Genomic DNA, 10,367 nt, shown 5'->3' on the forward strand with positions numbered 1-10,367 from the left:
CCCCCCCCCACCCCCGCCCAACACCACAGCGGCGGGCACGTGGAGCGTATGCCACTGCAAAATTGTTACATCAGCAGCTCATAGATGAACGCTTTGCTTGAATGTGGAGAGCTGCATTTTGACCGTTACCCCAAAAGTTTGACTGTATAAGAGCGCTTAAATTCAATTCAAACTTTTATGTAAAAATGTAAAAAATACACAACAGTTTTAAAACTTTGTAAAACTTATAACTATAACTTTGAAAAACTGTAACAACTTTAACAAAACTTTAACAATTTGAAATCAACTTTTAAAAATCAAACTTCAATTATTTTAAATGAACAATGAACACTTGACTACAACAAAACACACTTTACTGTCCTCGGCCTCGACCGCGTGCTCCACCACCCTTTGGACTCACCCCTCTTTCTTACTCCCACCTGTCCCTTTCCCATTGCCCCTGAGCCAGGAACTCCCCATGGTGGGACCAAGCCGGCTTGCAGCAGTGCACCCCGAGTGCTGTTGCTGTCGCTGGGGATCAGACATTGCAGGCGCAATGAATGGGGTCTCAGGAGAAGCTCGAAATCTGGAAGGCACGGCTTCAGGGCTGGAAGCTGCTGGCAGCACCCATCCTCAGCTGCTGTCGACCTGACTCCTACGGTACGGGGGGGATTCCGCGCCATGTCCCGATCCCGTCAATTGCTGCATGGCATCGACGGAGTTGGTGATTCACTCCATTGCAGTGATCAGACGCAACATATCTTCCGGCTGTCATTCTGAAAGAGCCGCGATGTTTGCGGCTATCGTAGCGATGGCCTTGAGCAGCTCTCGACCTATGCCGACGCTGGCCTGTGACGGACGCACCATGTCCTGGTACACTCCTATCTGTCTTGCAGCAATGGACCTTTTCTGCACCAACCTCCGTCGCTGCAGCAAAGGCGCTGCAACACTGGGGGTGCATTACTGCACACCGCTTAGTCCCGCAGAGTCAGAGGAGGCATGGGGGAATCCCCTGAATATAGACTCCATGGTTGAGGATGCTCCAGCTGACCCAGATGGAACTGGTGTATCCTCCTCTGTCTCCACCCCCACCTCTACCTCCACTGGCTCCAGGATGAATTGCTCTTCCTTTTCCTCTTCATCATCTCTGGCAGGGGTGAAGTCGGGAGAGGGCTGGGTGACACCAGAGGTGGAGGCAGTGGGTCTGTCGTCTGGTCTCTCTGCGGAAGTCTGGTCTGAATCTTCCAAGTCTGGAAGTACAAAACAACATTTAAAAGTGCTTGGCACCAGGAGAAGGGTCAGAGTTACATGAGTACATGAGTACATGAGTACAGTGACATAGTGCAGACTTACTTAAATGTCCACCACTGCTGCAGTATTGCATTACATATCACAGACAAATATATTGCGTTACATGCCCCCAACATTGCAGTACATCACATGAGCCCAACGTTAGTGCAATAAACTTACATTACTTTACATGAGGCCAACATTACAGTTACAGTTACTTTACATTACATTACAGGACCGCAACACAGACTGGGATTGTATTGAACTGACCATCCTGTGTGGAACCGGGCCTCCCTTCTCCCAGCGATGACCGGGCCTCTCTTCATCCATCGAAGACCGGGCATCCCTTCTCCCAGCGATGTCCGGGCCTCTCTTCATCCATCGACGACTGGGCCTCCCTTCTCCCAGCGATGACCGGGCCTCTCTTCATTCATCGATGAACGGGCCTCCCTTCTCCCAGCGATGACCGGGCCTCTCTTCATTCATTGATGAACGGGCCTCCCTTCTCCCAGCGATGACCGGGCCTCGCTTCATTCATCGATGAACGGGCCTCCCTTCTCCCAGCAATGACTAGGCCTCTCTTCATCCATCGACGACCGGGCCTCCCTTCTCCCAGCGATGACCGGGCCTCTCTTCATTCATCGATGAACGGGCCTCCCTTCTCCCAGTGATGACCGGGCCTCCCTTCTCCCAGCAATGACTAGGCCTCTCTTCATCCATCGACGACCGGGCCTCCCTTCTCCCAGCGATGACCGGGCCTCTCTTCTCCCAGCAATGACTAGGCCTCTCTTCATCCATCGACGACCGGGCCTCTCTTCATCCATCGATGAACGGCCTCCCTTCTCCCAGCAATGACCGGGCCTCCCTTCTCCCAGCGATGACCGGGCCTCTCTTCATCCATCGATGACCGGGCCTCCCTTCTCCCAGTGATGACCGGGCCTCTCTTCATCCATTGACGACCGGGCCTCCCTTCTCCCAGTGATGACCGGGCCTCTCTTCATTCATCGATGAACGGGCCTCCCTTCTCCCAGCAATGACTAGGCCTCTCTTCATTCATCGATGACCGGGCCTCTCTTCATCCATCGATGACCGGGCCTCCCTTCTCCCAGCAATGACCGGGCCTCCCTTCATCCATCGATGACCAGGCCTCCCTTCTACCAGTGATGACCGGGCCTCCCTCCATCCATCGATGACCGGGCCTCCCTTCTCCCAATGATGACCGGGCCTCCCTCCATCCATCGATGACTGGGCCTCCCTTCTCCCAATGATGAACGGGCCTCCCTCCATCCATCGATGACCGGGCCTCCCTTCTCCCAATGATGACTGGGCCTCCCTCCATCCATCGATGACCGGGCCTCTCTTCATCCATCAATGACCGGGCCTCTCTTCATCCATCGATGACCAGGCCTCCCTTCTCCCAGTGATGACCGGGCCTCCCTCCATCCATCGATGACCGGGCCTCCCTCCATCCATCGATGACCGGGCCTCCCTTCATCCATCGACGACCAGGCCTCCCTTCTCCCAGTGATGACCGGGCCTCCCTCCATCCATCGATGACCGGGCCTCCCTCCATCCATCGATGACTGGGCCTCCCTTCTCCCAATGACGACCGGGCCTCCCTTCTCTCAATGATGACCGGGCCTCCCTTCATCCATCGACGACCAGGCCTCCCTTCTCCCAATGACGACCGGGCCTCCCTTCATCCATCGATGACTGGGCCTCCCTTCTCCCAATGACGACCAGGCCTCCCTTCTCCCAATGACGACCGGGCCTCCCTTCATCCATCGATGACTGGGCCTTCCTTCTCCCAATGACGATCTGGCCTCCCTTCTCCCAACAACGATCTGGCCTCCCTTCTCCCAACGATGATCGGCCTCCCTTCTCCCATCGACGACCGGGCCTCCCTTCCTCCAGCGACGACCTGGCCTCTGTTCCTCCAGCACACGGTGAGCACAATGGCTGTGGTCACTCTGACCTCTCTTACCTCTCCTCCTTCCACTCCGAACACTCTGACCTCTCCTCCTTCCACAAAATGGACCTCTGACCTTCCCAATGCCTGCCCCCAGCCAGGTCTTGGATCACTTACCATCTCAACGAAGGGTGCTGCTCAGAGCCGAGCTTACGGCCAGCATCTCCCCATCATCATCATCATAGGCAGTCCCTCGGAATCGAGGAAGACTTGCTTCCACTCGTAAAATGAGTCCTTAGATGGCTGAACAGTCCAATACAAGATCCACAATCCCTGTCACAGGTGGGACAGATAGTCATTGAGAGAAAGGATGGGTGGGACAGGTTTACTGCATGCCCTTTCCGCTGCTTGCGCTTGATTTCTGCATGCTCTCGGCGATGAGACTCGAGGTGCTCAGCGCCCTCCCAGATGCACTTCCTCCACTTAGGGCGGTCTTTGGGCAGGGACTCCCAAGTGTCAGTGGGGATGTTGTACTTTATCAGGGAGGCTTTGAGGGTGCCCTTGTAACGTTTCCTCTGCCCACCTTTGGATCGCTTGTCGTGAAGCAGTTCTGAGCAGAGCGCTTGCTTTGGGAGTCTCGTGTCTGGCATGCGAACAATGTGGCCTGCCCAGCGGAGCTGATCAAGTGTGGTCAGTGCTTCAATGCTGAGGATATTGGCTTGGTCGAGGACGCTAATATTATTGCATCTGTCCTCCCAGGGGATTTGTAGGATCTTGCGGAGACATCATCTCGCCATAGGCAATTAGGATCACACAGCAGTGCCCGGTCCCCAGTCATCTTGGACACCCTTGTCACTGGACCAAGACCTTGCTCAGCTAAGCCCGTGAGGTAGCTGGTGCACAACGGCCACCCCACGTTAAAAGAACTCATGCACAGGCATTTACATTTACATGGTACATGGCATATGGGGGCTGCATAAATAAAATCATTACTTACTCTTTCTACCCTCACCAGGTCGTTCCAACTCTTACGACACCTTTTCCCAATGCGTACCATGGTACTTGTGAAGGACACAGCGTCCCCGATCTCGTCCCTCATTCTGTTGTACTCCTTTGGGGGGGGGGGGGGGCTTTCCACGACCACCCTTCGTTAGGTCGGAGTATCTCTCCGTGATATTTTCCAGCGGGGCAGGTAGCTCTGGTCTCGTCGAAGGCGGGCGCCCTCAACCTCCCGTCCTTCTCGGTGTTCCTGCACTCCGACTTCTTTTTCAGCATTTCCATTATATTTATATTATTCTATGATTTTTGATTTATAAAATATGTATTATTATTTTTGATATTGTATAATTATTATTTGTTATTAATATTTTTTAAATCTGGAATATGCGATTAAACCAACTGACTCTCGAATAGCTTGCTGCTCCTTCTCACTCTCTCTCCCTCGACTTCAGCTCTCTGCACATGCGTGGGTGACCCATCACCCCAGAAACGTGGGTAAAATGTATCTCTGAAAATAAAAGCAAAAAAAGAATGCGTGCATGTGCAGTGCAGTGCCGTGCCATTCGTCGACAAGAAAGTCGATCTTGATCGACTATAATGCTGCATACTGCCTGCTGCACACCGCTTGCATACCACCGGAAAAAATTCCACCAAACTTGCGCTCTATGGTCTCAGTGGTATGCCGGTGGTTTGAAACGGCGCACCGCCGGAATACCACCGAGAAATGGGCGGACCTAATGTCCTGACCAATTTCGGGCCCCAGATCCCGAAACCATCTTACATCATCAGCTTTCCTTTCTTAAACTCACCCATACATACAGAATAAAAGGTGTAATTTTAGCTTTGCCAATCAATCATTGATGTTTCGTTAACAAGGTTTACTATTATTTTAATAACACCACATAAATGCCTGTAAAGGCACATTGGCTCTTGGGAGCCCATTCCATTCAATGATGCTTGTGTTTAAGCCTCACTGGAATGCCAGCAGTAATTTTATTATGATTGTTTTACATTTCAAACTGTAAAAGTTTAAACATTTGATTAAAGCAAACATTTTTCTATATTTGTGACATGCGATCAAATTGACCTTACAAATTCTCACCCTCATTAATACTAGAAGTAGCATTCTGATGGCTTACGATAGAAGCGCAATCTCTTTGATATTGATACACTTACACAGAGAATGATTGTAATGCCTAACTTACTTTAATCAAAATCATTTATACAAATCACCTTGTATAATTAAGACAGTGTCGGGGTGAAATTGCCCTGTTGTGTGTCTCCTGTTAGCACCTCCAGGGGGTGCTAGCGGGATGCAAATGTGTTTTCCGGTAGCGCCCCGCTCCCGCCAGTAGCATCCCAGGCCCCATGACGTCATCGCCATGCGCAGTGACCCGATTTCGCCCGGTGGCAGAGATTGGCCAGCACGCCGTGAGGCTGCAAGGCGAAAGTTAAAGGGGAGGTGCACGGCGCCATTTTTAATTTTTGCCCGACTTGCCAGTCTGGTCTCCTTATCTTTTTCCATTGGGGTCCATGCTGCGATGGTACAGCAGGGCATTCTGCTTCGGTGCCGGGCTGCGGCCACGGCACCCTGCATCCCCGGTGACCTAGTGGAGGGCCCCTCAAACCGATGTGGAGCTCGCAGTGTGCTTGTCCCTTTAACGGAAGAGGAGGGCCCTGTGATCGCGTTTGTGCCACGTGGAGAGGCCACGTAGCGCTCTGACTTACACCCGGTTAGCGCCCCAGACCCAAGAGGAACTGAAGCACCCAACATTGCGCTCCACTTCCTCGCGGGGGCAGTAACCCGAATTTAGTTCCATGGGGCGGAACTTCTGCGGTAGGCGCAGAAAATCCCGCCTCGCGAAGGTTACTGTCCCCAAACGGGGCGATTCACAATTTTGTCCCCTTTGTATCAGTGCATACAGAAAAATAACACTACTTACCAAATGATGAGGGTGAAAGGGCTTGCTGTATGGGGAAAAACAAAATTCTCAAATAAGACAAATGTTATATTTACTGTATAATTTTCTTACATAAACAAATGGCAACAAGTCTTAAACAAAAAAAACCTTATTAGAAATATGTGTCAATTGTGTCCCTTTTATTTCTTCAGCAATTTAAACGCCTGTACATCTCTGATTCTCAAAATAACCTGAAGGAAGGACTGGTATAAATAATAAAGAGGCATTTTTTCATGCAGATACAGAAAACTTTACTATGCATCTGAATTTGTCTGGTACAGATGTGGCAGACATCCATTTTTCACACAATGAAAATATTTTAAGAGAATATCTTGATGAAATGCATCCCAGGGTATTAAAAGAGATGGTGGAAGTTATAGCAGATGCATTCGTTATAATCTACCAAAATTCTCTGGACTCTGGGGAGGTACCAGCGGATTGGAAAACAGCTAATGTAACGCCTCTGTTTAAAAAAGGGGGCAGACAAAAGGCAGGTAACTATAGGCCGGTTAGTTTAACATCTGCAGTGGGGAAAATGCTTGAAGCTATCATTAAGGAAGAAATAGCGGGACATCTAGATAGGAATAGTGCAATCAAGCAGATGCAACATGGATTCATGAAGGGGAAATCATGTTTAACTAATTTACTGGAATTCTTTGAGGATATAACAAGCATGGTGGATAGAGGTGTACAGATGGATGTGGTGTATTTAGATTTCCAAAAGGCATTCGATAAAGTGCCACACAAAAGGTTACTGCAGAAGATAAAGGTACGCGGAGTCAGAGGAAATGTATTAGCCTGGATAGAGAATTGGCTGGCTAACAGAAAGCAGAGAGTCGGGATAAATGGGTCCTTTTCGGGTTGGAAATCGGTGGTTAGTGATGTGCCACAGGGATCGGTGCTGGGACCACAACTGTTAACAATATACATAGATGACCTGGAAGAGGGGACAGAGTGTAGTATAACAAAATTTGCAGATGGCACAAAGGTTAGTGGGAAAGCGGGTTGTGTAGAGGACACAGAGAGGCTGCAAAGAGATTTAGATAGGTTAAGCGAATGGGCTAAGGTCTGGCAGATGGAATACAATGTCGGAAAATGTGAGGTCATCCACCTTGGAAAAAAAAAACAGTAAAAGGGAATATTATTTGAATGGGGAGAAATTACAACATGCTGCGGTGCAGAGGGACCTGGGGGTCCTTGTGCATGAAACTCCTAGTTTGCAGGTGCAGCAGGTAATCAGGAAGGCGAATGGAATGTTGGCCTTCATTGCGAGAGGGATGGAGTACAAAAGCAGGGAGGTCCTGTTGCAACTTTATGTGGTATTGGTGAGGCCGCACCTGGAGTACTGCGTGCAGTTTTGGTCACCTTTCTTAAGGAAGGATATACTAGCTTTGGAGGGGGTACAGAGATGATTCACTAGGCTGATTCAGGAGATGAGGGGGTTACCTTATGATGATAGATTGAGTAGACTGGGTCTTTACTCGTTGGAGTTCAGAAGAATGAGGGGTGATCTTATACAAACATTTAAAATAATGAAAGGGATAGACAAGATAGAGACAGAGAGGTTGTTTCCACTGGTCGGAGAGATTAGAACTCGGGGGCACAGCCTCAAAATACGGGGGAGCCAATTTAAAATCGAGTTGAGAAGGAATTTCTTCTCCCAGAGGGTTGTGAATCTGTGGAATTCTCTGCCCAAGGAAGCAGTTGAGGCTAGCTCATTGAATATATTCAAGTCACAAATAGATAGATTTTTAACCAATAAGGGAATTAAGGGTTATGGGGAGCGGGCCGGTAAGTGGAGCTGAGTCCACGGCCAGATCAGCCATGATCTTGTTGAATGGCGGAGCAGGCTCGAGGGGCTAGATGGCCTACTCCTGTTCCCTAATTCTTATGTTCTTATGTTCTTATATTCTTATGAATGAAATACCAATATAGAATTTAGATGGAGTCAGAAGAACATTAGAAAGCTAAGGCAAGCGGCCGATTGAGCCAAGTTCTTTCACAGACCATAGGCCCTATACTGACCATTGCCGGACTTATTTCATCTTTTCATGGAGCTGAGGAACTAGGAACTTAGGAACAGGAGTCGGCCCCTTGGGCCTGTTCCACTATTCAATTAGATTATAGCTGAGATGATGACTTCAAGGAAGGAAGAAGGAAATCGGCGCGGTCCCGGCCTGCAAGACCATCAGCAGGCCGGGGCCATTGGAGGGAGCCGCGTGCAACGACATACCAGTGCAGGGAGCAGTGCGTGCTGCTGCAGGAGGGCGACGGCTACGAAGCCAGGTCGCTGATTTCAGTGTGGGCAGGCACAGCAGGAGGGGCGAAGGAGCGGCAAGAGTTTGTAGAGGGAAGCGACCTGGGCCCAGGAGAGGCGAGGGGCAGCACGGGCCAGCCCACACTGCAATTTGTGTGCGCACTCGGTCCATGCAGCAGAGCTGGTCTCCAGTCGTCTTGGGTAATCCTTGCCACTGGACCAAGACCTTGCTCTGTGATGGCTGGTTCGCAGTGGATTCACACTGGAAGGCAGTGATCCCTCGTGATCCGAGCAGAACATTGTGAGGAAGTGAAATAAGGACAATTAAAGGGGTGTGACAGAATAGAGGAACAAAAATGCTAAAATCCTTTGGAAAGGCTTCGAAGCTATCTCACTCAATTAGCAGCTTTTGTTAAGGCTGAAGGGGATTTGAAACATAGAAACCTCCAGCGCAGAAGGAGGCCATTTTAGCCCATCGTGTCCGCGCTGGCCGGCAAAGAGCCACACGGCCCTCGGTCAGCAGCCCTGAAGGTTACATATAAACCTATGAACAATGAACAATGGCAGAAAGGTAAAGAGCACCCAGACCAACCCAGTCTGCCCCACACAACTGCGACACCCCTTGCACCGAAACATTCTACACTCCGCCCCAACCGGAGCCATGTGATCTCCTGGGAGAGGCAAAAACCAGATAAAAACCCAGGTCAATTGGGGGAAAAAAATCTGGAAAAATTCCTCTCCGACCCATCCAGGCCCATTAAGAAGAGACAGACAAAAATGATATGAAAGGAAACTCAAGATACAGGCATGAGTCTACAAGTGATGAATCAGCCCAATACCTGATCCCTTTATTTCTGCTCTTGCTCCTCAACACTGCCCCCTCCCCACCCCCTTTGGTGGCTTCTGAATTGGAGATGGTACTGCAGAAGGTGACTGCAAAGAGCGTGGTCCATTGGTCCACTATGCCACTCCATGGCATTATCTCCATAGATTATCATTGCAGCATGCCTAGAATGAGATGCAGTCTGATTTTAAACCATGGCTGATCATACAGTCACTGGATGTGCTAGTCCTATGCTGCACGCTAGCTGCAGATATCCTTGCAGGAGATGGCACATCTCAGAATCTGGATCTCGACTGACGTGGGCCCTGAAAAGATAGTTCCCCATAGTCATTGCCAGGTAGGCATATCATCATCACAGGCAGTCCCTCGGAATCGAGGATGATGTGCTTCAACTCTAAAAATGAGTCCTCAGGTGGCTGAACAGTCCAATATGAGAACCATAGTCATGGTCACAGGTGAGACAGATAGTCGTTGAGGGAAGGGGTGGGTGGGACAGGTTTGCCGCACGCTCTTTCCGCTGCCTGCGCTTGATTTCTGCACGCTCTCGGCGATGAGACTCGAGGTATTCAGGTAGGCATGACAGGGCCTATTGATGTAGTTGGCATTTTAGCAAATACTGCCAATCAGAGTATGTCAGCTGTTGACCTTCCCGGTGGCCTTATTCCATGCGGAATCACCGAAACACATCCACCATTATGGTTCACCGGGTGTTCACGTAATTTTGTGGTGCCATTGAATCAGTGATCCCAGCTTCCTTTGAGAATGGAAGCCCCTGCATGTACTAATTGTCTGCCAAAGTAAGGTCTGGTTACCTCGACCTGTGGATGTGTATGTGAGAGTATCAGAACCTGGGCACTCTAAAATAACAATAGTTTCGATGAGCATCTTCAAATGCATCAAATATTTGCAAAGCTATGTAGTTAAAATAGGTGTTTAATTTTCAGGCATGTAAAAACGCATGCAAGAAAAGGTTTGTATTTAAAGCACCTTTTTTATTTAAGCTACCTACCCAGTCTCAGATTAAACAAGTCGGGGGGAAAATTGGATCTTTTTTCAACAACATTTCGGGAACAAAATGTCAGTAAAAAGGTTCAGTTTTGCAGGACTTTGGCACGTGCTTAAAATATA

Source organism: Pristiophorus japonicus, chromosome 3 (genome assembly GCF_044704955.1).
Source record: "Pristiophorus japonicus isolate sPriJap1 chromosome 3, sPriJap1.hap1, whole genome shotgun sequence".
Taxonomy (NCBI): Eukaryota; Metazoa; Chordata; class Chondrichthyes; family Pristiophoridae; genus Pristiophorus; species Pristiophorus japonicus.